Source organism: Triturus cristatus, chromosome 1_2 (genome assembly GCF_964204655.1).
Source record: "Triturus cristatus chromosome 1_2, aTriCri1.1, whole genome shotgun sequence".
Taxonomy (NCBI): domain Eukaryota; kingdom Metazoa; phylum Chordata; class Amphibia; order Caudata; family Salamandridae; genus Triturus; species Triturus cristatus.
In genome coordinates this window covers 127,611,321-127,627,871 of record NC_140580.1, presented here as the reverse complement: position 1 = coordinate 127,627,871, position 16,551 = coordinate 127,611,321, and the positions used below count along the sequence as shown (strand labels likewise).

At 49.2% G+C, this 16,551-nt stretch overlaps 1 pseudogene across 1 annotated transcript in view; it reads right to left on the bottom strand.

The window, feature by feature from the left end:
• The window catches only part of LOC146866942 (lysine-specific demethylase 5B-like), a 492,309-nt pseudogene that overhangs the window by 262,664 nt on the left and 213,094 nt on the right, over positions 1-16,551 (bottom strand). The window contains exon 7 of the transcript XR_014966721.1: positions 9,606-9,778. The product of XR_014966721.1 is annotated as a lysine-specific demethylase 5B-like (transcript). The remainder of the gene's footprint in view (positions 1-9,605; positions 9,779-16,551) is intronic.

Below are 16,551 nucleotides of genomic sequence, written 5' to 3'. Positions count from 1 at the left end.
AAGGTTAGGTTTTAGGGGGCATCTCTAAGATGCCCTATTGGGTGCTTGGTACATTAAATCCCACACTGGCATCACTGCGGATTTAATGCGCTGAGAAGTTTGATACCAAACTTCTCAGTCTTCAGTGATGCCATTATGGTGCTGTGGAGTTCGTGTTTGACGAGCTCTCAGCACCATGTGCTCTTAAATGGCAGCACTGCACTTACAGGGCCCAGGAATGGACCTGGGTACTGTAGGGGCACAGGGCTTATGCTCCTGTGCCCACATCACTGGCATAGGGCACCCAGCTAGATGGGTGGCTAATGTGTGCCATGGCAGTGTAGGTGGTGGGCATGGCACACAGGGATGTGTGCCATGTCGACTCTTTGTTTTGTCTTGTACCCAGACACCCCGCCTGCAAGGGCAATGTGTGTGTGTAAGGGTACAGGGCCTCTAAGGGTGGCACAATGAGTGCTGCAGCCCTTAGAGGCCTTCCCTGGTCACAAGGCCCTGGGTACCTAGGGTATCATTTACCAGGTGCTGACATGTGGCCAGGGTTTGCCAAGTTGTGTTTTGTGTTTTAGGGAAGGAACATAGGCCCTGGGCACCTGATTGGCAGGAGTCCAGGGCACACTCAGTAAAAGTACATTCAGTAATTAGTGGGGGCATATCATGCAATAAAGATGGCGCTTTCTCACAAAAGGTGCAGGGCCTTTAAGGGTCGCACAATAAGTGCTGCAGCCCTTAGGGGCCTTCCCTGGTCACAGTGCCCTGGGTACCTGTGGTATCATTTACCAGGGGCCTACCTGTAGCCAGGGATGCCAATTGGGTTTGGGCTTCAATGCAATTTTAGGGAAGGAAGATAGGCCCTGGGCGAATTCACTGTGGCGAAAACACAGTGTACTCTGTCTCTGCAGGGCTGGGGGACCACAATGACACCGTTGGCCCACTTCAACTTGGGTTTGGAGCAACGGGTGCAGTGGTGTCTTCACCAGTCTGGTTTCTGCTGTCACAAAGTCCCACATGAGTCTTTGGGTGCCTGCAGGTTGCAGGGAAGAAGGTATGCTACTTCTCTGAAGGTCTTGGTTCCTGGGTGAAGAGCTTTGGGGACTCAGTTACTGCAGGAAAAATCGACTTTTGGTGTAATGCACAAGTTACTTACTTGTGTAACGATATATCTGTAAGAGACATTAGTTAGTGATCAATTCCTTACCGTAGAATATCCCCAGGCGTCAGACTGGATCCGGAAAGTTTTCATCAGCAGTACCCATGTGCGTCGAAAGGTGGCATCATGCGGCTCCGCACCTGTCGCTGGCGTCGTAGGCGCCGAGATGACATCACGGAGACTACTTAGGCGACAACCATGCGCGCTGACGTCAGTTCTGTGCACGACTTTCTGCGCCAGGAACGCAGAGTCATGCATGAAACTGACAACTGGTGCCATGAAACTAGAGCCCTGAAAGGGATGACCTTAACCCTAGAAATCAGTTCACAGAACGGGGAGGATGGGTGGGGCGGTAAAGAATCTATCACTAACTAATGTCTCTTACAGATATATCGTTACACAAGTAACTTGTGCATCTGAAAGACACGTTAATGATAGATTCCTTACCTTAGAATAGATACCCCAGCAATACCAACCCCGGTGGTGGGTCTGCGAACAAGATCACACCAGAAAGTCACGGAGAACAGAATGGCCAAAAGAGCCGTCTCTCCGGACTTGCCTGTCAAAGCAACAATGCTTGGTAAACGTGTGTAGCGAGGCCCACGTAGCAGCCTGACAGATGTCCTGCAAGGGAACACCGCGTCCCAAAGCAGTAGTGGCTGCCGCTGCCCGGGTAGAATGGGCACGCAGCCCCACAGGAGGCTCCATCTTAGCCAACAAGTAACATGCTTTGATGCACAGAACGACCCACCGAGAGATGGTCCGTTTGTGCACAAGCCGACCCTTTTTGGCACCCACGTAGCCAACAAAAAGTTGGTCATCCACCCGGAACTGTTGTGTGCACTTCAGATAGAACGAGAGCACACGTTTTGGGTCCAGACGGTGGAGTCTCTCTTCTTCTTTTGAAGGATGCGGCGGCGGAAAGAAGGTGGGTAAAGTGATGGTCTGCCCGATGTGGAAGGGCGTGACAACCTTTGGCAAGAAAGAATGACGAGTCCTTAAAACCACTTTGTCCGGATGAACAGAGAGAAAAGGGGGTTTAGAAGAAAGAGCCTGGAGCTCACTCACTCTTCTGGCAGAGGTGATAGTACCAGGAAAGCCGTCTTTAGAGTGAGAAGACGTAAGGGACAGTTATGAAGTGGCTCAAAGGGAGCGCACATCAGATAGGTCAAGACAATATTTAAGCCCCATTGAGGCATTATGAAAGGCACGGGGGGGGCGGGGAGCGATTATCAACCGGAGAATTAAAAAGGGAAGGCTGATCTGGAAGCCTTAGAAAGGCAGAAATGGCTGAGAGATAACCCTTGATAGTGCCCAGAGCAGAGCCCTGCTGGGCCAAAGAGAGAAGGAACAGAAGGACCTCGGAAAGAGTGGCAGAAAGGGGATCCCCAGCCTTTGCTGTGCACCATGCCACAAATTTGTTCCACCTGCAGGTGCATACTGTCTTAGTGGAGGGACTCCTGGCTGCCAGAATAATATCACATACAGGAAGGTCGAAAGCTGTCAAATGTCGCCGCTCAATCTCCACGCGTGGAGGCTGGACAGGTTCGGGTGGAGGACCGTCCCCTGCTGCTGCGACAGAAGATCCTCCCGAAGAGGCAGTCGGATCGGGGGATCGATAGCCATGCTGAGTAGCTCGGCATACCACTATCTTCGTGCCCAATCCGGAGCCACAAGGATGACTTGGGCCCGGTCGCGCCAAATCTTCTTCAGTACTCTGGGCAGAAGTGGTATAGGCGGAAAGGCGTACAACAGACCGCAACTCTACTCGTGAAGAAAAGCGTCGCCTAGCGAGTGCCGCCTTGGAAATTCCAATGCGCAGAACTGATGACATTGCGCGTTCTCTTCGGTGGAGACTAGATCTAACCAAGGCTCTCCCCACTGCAGAAAGAGACCTTGTGCCACGTCCGAGTTCAGACGTCATTCGTGATCCATCATGCAACGGTGGCTGAGTTCGTCCGCCCTGGCGTTCAGAGAACCTGCCAGGTGTTGAACCACCAAGGTAATGCATTGATGTTCCAGCCATGTGCAGAGGCGGAGAGCCTCCTGACATAGGGTCCACGACCCCACCCGCCCTGTTTGTTGCAGTACCACATGGCGGTGGTGTTGTCCGTGAACCCCTGCACTACACTTCCCCATACAGAGGGAAGGAATGCCTTCAGTGCAAGCTGGATCGCCCGCAGCTCCAATAGGTTGATATGAAGCCGGGACTCCGCCAGAGAACAGAAGCCTCTGATCTCCGCCTCTCCCATGTGGCCCCTCCATCCCAGGAGGGACGCATCTGTCACCATTGTGTGCTCCGGTTGGAGAAGGGAGAGGGATCTGCCATTGACCCAATCATGATTCGTGAGCCACCACTGCAATTGTCGTGCAGCGCCCTCCGAGATCTGGACATGATCGCACAGGTTGCCCCGATGCTGTGTCCACTGGAACTTCAGGTCCCACTGCCGAGCCCGCATATGCCATCTGGCATGTTGCTCTAGCAGGATGCAGGAGGCCATTAGGCCCAGGAGCCGGAGAGTCATCCTGACTGTAACCCGGGATATAGGCTGAAAGATCGGAATCATAGCCTGAATAACCAGGACTCGCTGCTCGGGAGGATAAACCCGAAACTGCGTCTAATCCAGAACCGCTCCGATGAAGGGGAGCTTCTGAGAGGGACTCAGGTGCGACTTCGCCACGTTGATGGAGAACCCCAGCAAATGCAGGAGGTCGGCCATAGTCTGGAGGTGGGAGACGACTGCCTGGGGCGAGCCCGTCTTCAACAACCAGTCGCCGAGATAGGGGAAGACTGGAACTCCTGATCTGCGCAGATGAGCTGCAACCACCACCATCACTTTCGTGAACACCCGAGGGGCACTGGTAAGGCCGAAGGGGAGCACGGCAAACTGAAAGTGCACTAGGCATACCGTGAACTGCAGGTAACGCCGGTGGGCCGGCAGGACGGGGATATGAACATATACGTCCTGCAAGTCCAACGCTACCATCCAGTCTCCAGGGTTGAGGGCAGCCAAGACCTGAGCCAGAGTCACCATCTTGAACTTCTCCTTCCGGAGGAAGCAGTTGACGTTCTTTAGGTCCAAGATAGGACGCAGGCCCCTTTTTTCCTTCTTGAGGACCAGAAAGTAGTGGGAACAACAACCACGTCCTACTTCTGGCCCAGGAACGCGCTCGATGGGCCCCTTGGCCAAGAGAGCCATGACTTCCTGCTAGAGAAGCGCGAAATGGTCCCCCGACATGCGGTGGAACTGAAGTGGCATGGCTGGAGGGGCAGTCTCGAAGGGGAGGGAGTAGCCCCTTCGGACGATTTGCAGCACCCACCTGCGTGAGGTAACGGAACGCCAGTGAGGAAGGTGATGGCGGCACCTGCCGTCCACCAGCGTGGGGTGTGCCACAAAGTTCGGACTAGGAAGGCTTTGAGGCGGATGCTATGAGAGCTGAGGTGGACTGACCCGCACGCTGTCCCCCTGTCCCTGCCGCGGCGGGCAGCACGTCCGCGCTTCATTGGTTCTGCGCAGGATTCTGGCTGAACAAACGTGCTGGGCGCCCCTTCCGAGGCCACGAAAGGAACGAAAAGCAGACGTGGCCGGGCGCGTGGCGAAGAGGCCTTGGCCGTAGCCCGGGAGTCCTTAAAATGCTCCAGCGCACTATCTGCCTTATCGCCAAACAGGCGAGTACCATCAAAGGGCATGTCCATAAGAGAACTTTGAACATCCCGTGAAAAACCAGTAGACTGCAACCAGGCGTGACGACGGAGGGCCACTGTTGTGGAAATCACCCTACCCAGTGAGTCCGCGGTGTCCAGTCCACACCTGACGGCGAACTTTGCTGCATCTTTCCCCTTGGCAACAGCTTGGGAAAGCACTGTCCGACACCTCCTCCGGACACTGAGCCAAAACCTGCGCAACCATGTCCCACACAGAGGGGGAATAGCGGCCCAAGAGGCATGCAGTGTTCACCGACCGCAGCCCTAAGCTGGCAGATGAAAACAGTTTCTGGCCGAACTGTTCCAGCTTCTTGGATTCCTTATCCGGGGGAGCGGTAGGGAATGCGCTTTGGGAAGTGGAGGCCTGGATGACCAGGATCTCTGGGGTTGGGTGGGCACACAGAAAAGCAGGTTCACCCGGGGCTGGGCGATGGCGCCTGGCCACATTCATATCCACGGGAACCCCAGTGGCTGGTCTAGACCAGGTGCCCATCAAGACGTCAGTTAGGGCCTCATTGAACGCCAGCAGGGCTCCATAGAGCTTGCCGTCGGCTGAAGTACTTCAGTGAGGAGATTAGTCTTGAGGGTCACTGTAGGCAGGTCAAGGTCAAGGGCCTCAGCTGCTCCACGGAGCACCACAGTGTATGTAGAGACCCCCTCCATAGCCACAGCAGGAGGAAAAAAAAAACCAGGGTCAGAGTAGAGGTCAAGGCAACCGACATCCTCTAGCTCTTCCGTCCATTCCTGGTCCTCACACCCTTCCCAGTGGTCCATCTCCGTGTCACAATTAAGGTCCCAACTAGGGGCAAAATTGTCCGGAAAACCTGGCAAAGGCGGTGGCGGAACAAACGGAGCCGCCGCCCGCAGCGGCGACGGCAGGAAGGGAGGGCCCTTGTGAGAAAGTGCCCTCTTTCTTGCATGGTTTGCCCCCACTTTTTGTTGAATTGCTGATGTGCTTTGACTGAGTGTGCCCAGGGCCTGTGTTCCTTCCCTAAAACTGCATTGAAGCCTAACCCCAATTGGCATCTCTGGCCACATGTCAGCCCCTGGTAAATGGTGCCACAGGTACCCAGGGTCCTGTGACCAGAGAAGGCCTCTAAGGGCTGCAGCACTTATTGTGCCACCCTCAGAGGCCCTGTACCATGATACTCACACACTGCGTTTGCAGACTGAGTGTCTGGGTGCAGAACAAAACAGAGACAACATGGCACACATCCCTGTGTGCCATGCCCACAAACCACTGCCCTGGCATACATCAGTCACCACTCTAGCTGGGTGCCCTATGCCAGTGGTGAGGGTACAGGAGCATGAGTGCAGTGCTGCCATTAAGAGTATATGGTGCTGGGAATTTGTCATTACGAACTCCACAGCACCATAATGGCTACACTGAAGACTGGGAAGATTGGCATCAAACTTCTCAGCACATTAAACCCCCACTGATGCCAGTGTGGGATTTAATGTAAAATGCACGACAGAGGGCATCTTGGAGATGCCCCCTGAAACTCGAGCAACTTCCAGTGACCTGACTGAGTGGCTGCTTAGGCTGCCACCCCAGACATGTTTCTGGACCCCTGGGTCGATAGCTTGCTGCTCTCGGAGGCCTGAAACAATGCACATCCTGGGACGAGGTGCCAAGCCTCCTCCCCCAGGATGGGCAGGGTTCACGAAGGAGAAGCTTCAAAGGCATGCCGCCTTTGTGAGCCTCTCCAGACCATTTGCTGCTTTCAGCAACTGGTCCCCACTGGTTCTACCCCCCCACTTTGGGCGGGAGAAGCTGCGGGAAAAACAAGTGAGGAAGAGAGGTGTGCCCACCTCTGCCAACTCCACCCCTAAGGTGGGGGAGCGAGGTGAAGCATAACCTAGAGTACCCGCCATCTTGAAGATGAGGGGGGGAGGGGGGACCCAGCCAACCAGGGACAGGCTCCTGCCCCCCTTCCACTGGAGAGAGAAGAGTGGCAGAATAGGGGGTGTACCCACCCCAGGGAAGGAACCCATTTGTCCCTGTCCTTTACCTACTTGTAACACACCTAAATTTAGTATTTAGGGGCACCCTGAACCTTCCTTCCTCAGAACCAGCAACAACAAGAAAAGAAGATAAGAAGAAGGACGAAGAGCCGTGCAGAGCTAACAAGAGGACAACGCCCACTGACTTGGCCCCAGCCCTACAAGGCTGTCTCCCCTCGAACCTGCGAAATCCCAGCGTGTCCAGCAGACAGCAACCTCACAAACCCCGGAGGACCTGCCTGCCTTCACTTTCCAGACTGTTTCTCCCATCAACACCGGACGTGTTTAAACTGCAGCTCCTAGTGCCAGCCAGAAGCCGCGAATCCAGCCCCCTCTGCACCTGCCGAACCCGGCCCGAGATCAAGTGGAAATACACCACGAGGAGGTCCCCCTGGAGATCCTGACCCGAGATCCAGCGATCCCTGACCTGCCTCAAGCCTCCTGACGCCTGCAGCCTCAATCCAGAGGACCCCCCCCCCTACCACGACGTCGCAAGACACCCCTGCACCCGACGCCCCACGGCCTTGTGTGCCCAAACCAACAGTGCCTAACCAACCCTCAACATCCCAACTTACCCCTCGAAGTGGTGGTCGCTCCTGGAAGATCCTCGTCCCCGAGCCTGAAGTGTTTCTTTGTCCCAGAGAATCGCCATTGAAACCAACAGGGCACCCGACATCAAAACAGCACCCTGCTCCCGGCCGCCGTAGTGTCGCTGAGGGTGCACCTTTGGTGCTACTTTAGTCCCCAACTTGCCCTGAGCTTAACCCTAGGAGCTTTGCTCCCACAACCCCGTGGCCTGCTTGCCAGCAGCCGCCAACCGGAGCCCCCCTATCCTCCATAGGATAACATTGGGCCTCAACACTCTGCACCCGGCCACCCTAGTGCCACCGGGGGTGCAACAGCAGTGCATCACTGACCCTGGGGGACCCCTGAGTTTTACCCCAGAACCCTAACTCAAAAGACCGATTACCTACCTGGAAACCGGTAACCTCTTTTTCCTCATAGAATAACATTGGCACTTTTTCTCCCAAAAAGTTTCCAACTGTCGACTTTTGAAAACTGAGAATATTCCTAAAAATTTTTTTTTAAAAAAATCACCCGATTAACCAAAACGCATTTTCTCAACTGTTTTCAGGAAATGCCCGAGTGCTGAATCTAGGATCCAGCACTGTGTTAGAAAAAGTAATCCGAAAAGTAATTAACTGCATTTTTACTCAAAAAGCCTATTGATTCCTATGTACTGAGTCTACTAAGTTTGTGCATTGCATTGCAACCCCTGTAAACTCGAATTGGTACAAAGTCCTACTATCTTTTGAAAGTATTCAACAACAGCATCTTGTAGCTGAAAAGTATTTACATGCTTACCTGTGCCAGGCTTGCTTGGTTCTAGAAATAAAACAACAGTAAATTTTTTTATACAAAACAATTGGCCTAGAGTTCAGTTCTTGAGTGTGTGAATTCATTTGCTGACTGAGTGTGTACATCAAATGCTTAACATGGTCCTCTGATACTGCCTTACTACTCGACCAAACTACCACTTTAGAGAGTAAGGTTTTATCTAACGTTAGCCTCTGCCAAACCTCTGGGGACAGTGGACTCTGTACACACTGAACCTATTTGGGAACAGAGCCACTTTCTCACACTCATTGAGCGCGCTCTTACGTCAGGATACTTTTAAGGCTGGTCCAGGGAAAATACTTTTAAAGAAAACCTAGAGAATGCTTTGGAATACTTCCAATGTTCTATTAAACTCCTGCAATCTTGGTCCCCAATACTCTTGATGCTTTTCCTAAAAAAATCCACCCCAAGATTGAGCTTTGATACTGATGAGGCTTACTGTTTACAGCTATCCCACTATAAGCCATTTTTAGCTAGAGTACAATATAAAGTGAGTTCAAAATATCTGAGATTTTCATTAGATCATAAGGTTAGCCGTCGTATTTTGATGTTGCGATTGAGGACACTACCACTAAAAGAATTAACTGAAAACTGGGGTGGCACACTGGATAAAGCTGGCCTCTGTGATCTATGAGGAGGAGGAGGTATTCAAGATTTGGTACAGGTACGGTTTGTTTGCCCTAACAAACTCCTGGTTGAAGCACATAGCTGTTTTATAAAACCTATTTGTATTAAATAGAATATCTCTAGAATTATGGATCTGATTGAATTATTAAGAGCCCCCCAGATGAATTTTTATGTTCTAAAGTATTTAAATTTTTAAAAACTTGTTCACCACTATTTTAGAGCGGTTTAATCTATGAACGACACTTCCTGTATACATTATATTTTTTTATATTGTGGATATCTGACGAGGTCTATAGCAATAAAATTTGATTTGAAGTAATACATTCAGTGTCAGGGGACCTGGCACACGGGAATGTGTGTCAGGTCATGTTTTCATTTTTGTCTGCATCAAAACATGCAGCCTACGATAGCAGCCCTGTATGAGTTTGGTGACGGGTCCCTGAGAGTGACACTGTGCTACAGCACTTGGGGGACACTCGTTTGTACCCAAGGTCTTAGGCACCAGTGGTACTATTTAATAGGGACTTCTAGAGGGTGCTAAAGGCATTGCCAATCGGGAGAACCATTGTCGTGTTTTGGGAAAGAGATTTGGCACTGGTGACCTGGTTAACAGGAACACAGTGCACTTCTAGTCAAAATCACATGAACCAGGCGAAAGTGGGGGTGTCCATGTCAAAATGGAGTACTTTCAAACAACTAATACATAGAAAGATTTAAATGACTCACCTCCAGTAAAGAGAAGTTTAAGTCAGGAATGTACTGGATGCACTCTCTTTCCAAGCTTGGACCTCTGACACCAGGGACTCCAGTCGTGGTAATGAATCCAAATGCACTGGGATACTATGACCTCTTGACACTAGTTCCACCAGGTTGTCAAGCACTGGCACACGCCCGCTAGCCTAGACACAAAAGTATCAGTCACTAATCCAGACTCAAAGAATCAAAACTAGGTTCACTACATGCGGGTACAAGTCAATGGTCAAGAATATTTCAGCACTACTACGGATCTTCATTCAAGTTGTCAATTTAAATAATCTTCATTTAGGTCATAAATTTAAAGTGACAAAATGGAAATCTAAATATATTTGTACAAAAATGAAAATCTACATTTTAAGGACTTCCATTATAAACTAGAAAACGTATTCCAATATGTTGTTCCATTATAATCTGAAAAATGTACTTCAATCTGTTACACACTACACCATATCATTTCCTAGGTTCCTTCACAACTTCAGACACTTTGTAAGAGTACGAGTACAGCAGGTCTAAAAAATATTTAACACATTTACTGAATTCCAAATAACAAATACCAGGCAATCATGCTTGCAAATCCCTGCAATGGCATTTCATTTAAACCATAAGGCTGGCTCTCGCATATCAGTTTGTGCTAGATCATACCCAGCTTTCACATATCTTTCATTTAATGCTGAATTTGGCTCACCTGTTGATACTGTACATGTACCTTCTCGGAGAAAAGACTGTCTGCTTATGGCAAGCTAACCAGGTGTAAGACACACAAATTCCCACTTCTGCTTTTTAGGCACCAGACTTTCCAACTTTTGGGGTAGCAGTGCCAGAGTTTACATCAAGTCTGAGGCAGGTGTTTAGCAAGAGTGGTTACTGACCGCCCTACCAGGCTGTGTGGGACTGAGAAGTGACGGCATGTATTCTAATCAGGCTGAGGCCTATTCACCCGTGCCTCTGTGGGAATGTGGATTATCAGTTGGGGTGGTTGTGAGACGTCACCAAGTAATAATGTCACTATTCTGTATCAAGTCCAGTTAGGTTTCTTAAAATTAAATCCTTCCTCAGTCCTGGGTAACCATGGCACAGAGCAGTCAGGCTAAACTCAAAGACAGTTAAGTCGAAAGCAAAACACAATAAATAGTCCACTCCATTTTATAAAAATAGGAATATAATTAGCAATTTAATGAGCAAATAGACACCAAAAGCAAAAATCGGATTGGGGAAAGAGAAATATAATTTTTAGGAGTTGTCTAGCACCAAAACGTGCAAAGCGGGAACCAAAGGTTATTGGTCGTGCTAGAACAGGCCAAAGTGAAAAGCTATGGTCGACAGCGATGGAGTGCGGGTCAGCTACAGGCACCAGGTTTGGCCTGCTGGAACGGTTACCTTTAAAGGAACTAGTTCGTTGGCGGGGCAGGCTGCCGGCTAGATCTGATGGAGGGCTCGACAATGTGCGTGTGTGTGGGGGGGGGGGGGGGGGCGGGGTCAGACCTATGGGCACACCTCGGTCTCCAACCTCCAGGCTTTGGGCACCCTTTGTACAATTAAGTTAGGTTCATGGACCTTAAATCTCATTAGACGAAGTTTGTGTCTTTTAAAATGAGTCTGAAAACCACAAAACACACTATTTTGTGGCTGTTTCTATGAGAAATTGTTATTTCATACTGCTCAGTATGTATTGGAGGCACCCACTTGGATGATGTGAGAAGGTTCAAGCATGTGAATCTATGAAAAAATCTATGTTGGAGAAGGAAAGGTTTCTTACCCATGTTGGAGAAGGAAAGGTTTCTTACCTGCAATCCTAGTTCTTCTTCAAGGGCATCTCCATTGAACTCATAAGCACTGGATAGTCCTGCCAACTATCCCAGAGCACTTATAATATAAAAATATTCTTGTTTGTGGTTGACTGTTAATTCTTCTCTACAAGAGACAATGAATAAATGAGACTCAAAATTCATCTATCTCTGCTGTGAAGAGGACATCTTAACTTATGAAGCAGCAGGCAACATGCATTGCAAATGACAGTATCCAGCAGACCATGTTGTAGGTGACATGACATCTGTCAACGATGCAGCAGCAGACAGTTCTGTAGTCAACAGGGTCTTCTCTGACAACTCAGATCTACGATGCAGACTGTTGCTTTAGCTTGTTGGCAACCAATGATGGTAAGGGCAGCAACTCTTGAATGTAAAGATGGCACAGCATATCTAGATGTCTTTGTAGGCATAGTGGATGGACCGAATTGTGCCAACCATGATGATGCAGCCAACAGTGAAGATACGAACGAGCACAAGATCGCTATTCGTAACCATCTAGGATGTGGGAATTCGCAATTGGGGGCGGCGAGGTAAAGAACAGAGTAATGGTAGCACTGAGGGGATTTGAAGCACTGTGCATTTTACTTTTCAAACCAACCATAGAGCGGACACTTTCTGGTTGGTGCTCTAGTGGTTGGAGTCCCGGCCTGGCATAAAAACGGCAGGGCAGCAGGCGCGCATCAGAGAAGCAGCAGCACTGTGAGGGTTTGCTGATCAGTTGCACCTATGAGGCAGTGATTTTTATGTTTTCTTTGAGCATGCAATGGAGGCACTGCTGGCGTGCTGAAGGTGCGTCTAAGGCAAACCCATCCACGCCCGACCGGGGCCAGGGAACCTGCAACTCTAACCTCTCACCAGCAAATATATTCCAGGGCCTTCCTACTTAAAGCTAGAGGGACAACATGTGCTAACTGTAGCCACTCAATAAATGTGTCTAGTTCAGACAGCACTCTAAAGTATTGCTCCTATAGGTTTCCTTTTGATCCTACAAGTAGGGAACTCCACGCACCTAAATCTCGACAAAATGTGCTTCTCCTCAACTGCATGGTCCTTCCAGGTCATAAGCTGGACATCCGTTCGCTCCTAGAAGATTGCAAACTGGATGTAGTTTTCCTCACGGAAACATGGCTTCATGAGGAATCCGGACCGGATGTAGTTCAGGCTGACCCCCAGACAAAAATTCATTCAACTGTAGAATTGATCCCCTCACTCTCCTATTGTGAAAGTGTTGCGTTTTCTTTATCTTTTTTCCATACTACCACAATGTCGGAAGCTTAGTATATCGCCTCCCAGGCCAGGCCAGTCATTTATTCAATCAACCCCAATGTTCTAGCGAGTTTGGTCATAAAATATACTCCCTTAACGGTCATGGGAGATTTAAATCCACACTTGAATGATTCTAAAGACCCCCAAACTTCCTGCTTTATGCACGATCTAGCTGCCCTACAATTACAGCAAAGAGTTCAGTGCTCCACCCACATAGGGGGTCATTTGTTGGATCTGGTATTTACCAACAATTCCCGGATGTTTGCTCCCATTAAGAGTACAGCCATGTTTGATAGACAATGGTCCGAGTTAAACTGGGAAAGCTGGAAGTGTTCACTGAATCAATCCTTACCCTGGGTGGGCCTTGGTCCACTGGATAATCATGATAAGATCACAAACTGGCTGACCCAAAATATCACCACGATACCAAAGGGGATGATGGACGGAGCGTTAGAGCAAATCAAACACTCACCCCCAGTCAACTGATCTGGGTTTAATCTATCATCATTCTTTAGCTCACTCCACCACTCCAGTTCAGACATGGCCATATGCAAATCAGTATGACCCTGTGCCTCATGGGAACAGTCCAGCCCGAACTGCCAAGCCAAGCTTGTTTCCGGTCCAGGGAAGGCATGGCTTGGCAGTTCGGGCTGGACTGTTCCCATGAGGCACAGGGTCAGACTGATTTGCATGTGGCCATGTCTGAACTGGGGTGGCAGAGTGGGCTAAAGAACGGGGATGGATCAAACCCAGATCTGTTGACTGGGTGTGAGTGTTTGATTGGTTCTGATGCTCCGTCCATCACCACCCCCTTTTGTACCGCTTTGTTCGTCATAACTTGGCAGGGTATGCTCAGACGTGAGTCCCTTGCTCACTTTGCCACTGGATTGGAGAGGTGGAGAGGTGTGGCTCACTGGTTAGAGGCGGCAGACCCGTGAGCAGAGAATCGGCCAGGGACCAGGGTTCAATTCCCGACGCGGCAGGGTCGTGGACCAGGGTCAAAACGGACTCGATAATTCTCGCCTCGGTACCTACTCTAACCAGGAACACACTCGGCAACTCTGGGCATTAAGCTTGCCTCATCTCTACAACGGCCCCCCACAGACGCCGGGGATGCCTGGTTTCACCTTGGAGATACCCAGAAAGGGACCATCTCACAGGGATAGCCAGGACGGGTTCCCCAGCGGTCTACAGCGCCGGGACGCCCCGTTGCTGGGGCAGCTGTGCGCTTTACAAGTCTACAAAATTTACATTTAGATTCAAGCAAGCCTGGCTGAAGACGGCTGAAATGCCAGAAACCGGTCCTAGGAAGCTTGTTTCCGGTCCAGGGAAGGCATGGCTTGGCAGTTCGGGCTGGACTGTTCCCATGAGGCACAGGGTCAGACTGATTTGCATGTGGCCATGTCTGAACTGGGGTGGCAGAGTGGGCTAAAGAACGGTGACGGATCAAACCCAGATCTGTTGACTGGGTGTGAGTGTTTGATTGGTTCTGATGCTCAGTCCATCACCACCCCCTTTTGTACCGCCCAAAATATCACCAAGCAGATAAGAAATGAAAAATCTAACAATAAGTCTGCACCGTGGTATTCCCCCACCTCAAAACTTGAAAAAAAAAATTGTGGCAGACAGGAATGGAGGAAAGATTTTGCAGAACCAAAAAAAGGTATATATATGGAGAAAGTTAGTTCATCATTCTGAAATCCGCACTGCCCAGGCGTTTTATTTTGAAATAAGGATTAATAAGGCTAGCAATACCCCATGAGAAATATTTAAAATTACTAAAATGTTGCTAGACCCTTCTTCCAGCACACCTCTTTCTGAACGATCAACTGAAAGATGCATTGTCTTTGCTTCCTTCTTTAATTAAAAAATGTTGGTTATTTTCCAATCTTTTGAAAAGGACTGTAGAAGCACTATCTCGATTCCTAACATTAATAGAGGAAATAGTTGTTCCTCCATCCTGTCCCAATTCCCTCCCATTACACTGGAAGAGCAGACGGCTCTTTTCAGTAAGTTAGAATCAGGCTCTCCCCTTGATCAGGCTTCCCCCAGGATCATTGCTAAAGAACAGGAAACAATCCTCCCTATTTTGCTCAAACTGAACCAACCTGTCGCTGGAAACTGGGTCTGTTCCCAAGTCTTGGAAATGTGCAATGGTTAAAGCCTCCCTGAAAAAACCTAACCTTGACCCTGCCTGCCTGGAAAACTTCCGCTTTTACGTAAGGTGGCTGAAAAACATATCAACAGGTGTCTCTCTGACTTTCTGGAGGCCAACTCTTGCTTGTATCAAACACAGACTGGCTTCTGCCCAAGACATAGTACTGAGACTGCCCTTTTACTGGTGGTGGAAGAGGCTAAAACGAGATTAGAATCTGGGGCTTGGTCTCCATCGTCCTTTTGGGCCTTAGTGAGTCCTTTGACACGGTTGCCCATTCTATACTATTGCACAGGGTTGGTAAAGCTAGTGTTACAGGGAAAGTCTTGGACTGGGTTGGTTATTTTCTAAATAAGATAACATTACAAGTCTTTGACCAGGGCTGCACCTTGAATATCTTGCCTGTCACTTGTGGGGTCCCGCAGGGGTTCAACCTCAGCCCAACATCTATCTTCAGCCACTGGCGGATACTGCAGCTCCTATTGGGATGTCCATAGTCTCCTACGTGGATGAACACCCAACTGGTGCTTTCACTTACACCTGGTTACGACTCGCCCCCAGTTAATTTGGGAACATAACGTATGCATTTTGTAAAGCGCACGTTCACTCGTAGACATCTTGGCGCTGAATAACAGATGATTATTGTTACCCAACTTAAAGGTATTCATTTTATCGAGCTAAGATGGATGAAAGGCTGAGCGGACCCGCCGAGATTTTAACTTGTGACTATGAGGTCGAACACAGGACCCTGCAGTGGATGCATTAGTCCACTTGAGCCACCAGAACTGGCATGCTGGGAACAAATAGCCAGCTGGATGAATCAATCCAGTCTTAAGCTCAATGTAGCCAAAACTGAATTAATGATACTTAGCAATAAATCCCCCGTCCAATACGATCTGAAGTGGCCAGCTCGCTTGGGTCTCCCTGGCTAATAAGCCAACTATAAAAAGTTTGGGCATGTGGTTTGATGATTTATTGATGATGGCAGCCCGCACAGGCCATTAAAACATCAGCCAGCTGCTTTGGTCTGATGCGGATGGTACACAACATTTTGACGCTGGTCCCTCAGACTGCAAGGCAGGTAGTAGTCCAGGCGCTAATCCTTTCCAGCCTGGACTATGGGAATTCTTTTTATCTGGGATCTCCCATGGCTTCCATCCAGAAACTGCAAGTGGTACATGTACGCAGCTGGGTCTGTATATACTATAGCAAAATTAGGTATAGTGTGCACAGAGTCCAGTGGAACCCGAAAGATAGGCAGAGGTAAAAGTAGATAGCACCTTACTCTCTATTTGTGGTAGTGTGGGTGAGCAGTAAGCCTTTATCAGAGGGTAGTGTTAACCATTTGTTGTACAGACTCAGGCAAGAAATGATGTCAAACATTTAAAGACAGAACTCAGACCAATTTGATTGTACAAAAATATTATTTAGGTATGTTTATTTTCTAGAACCAAGCAAGCCTGGCACAGGTAAGCGTAAATGGTACTTTTCAAGGCAGGTTGAACAACACAAACAAGCTGAATGAAAAATGACTTTGTTACAGGTTAGTAAATACTTTGGATACAGTGGAAAATACTGTTAAATTAGTTTTGATTACTTTTCACATTACTTTACGGATTACTTTTTCTACTCAGTGTGATATGCCTAGATATCACACTGGGACATTTCCTAGAGAAAAGGTAAGTAA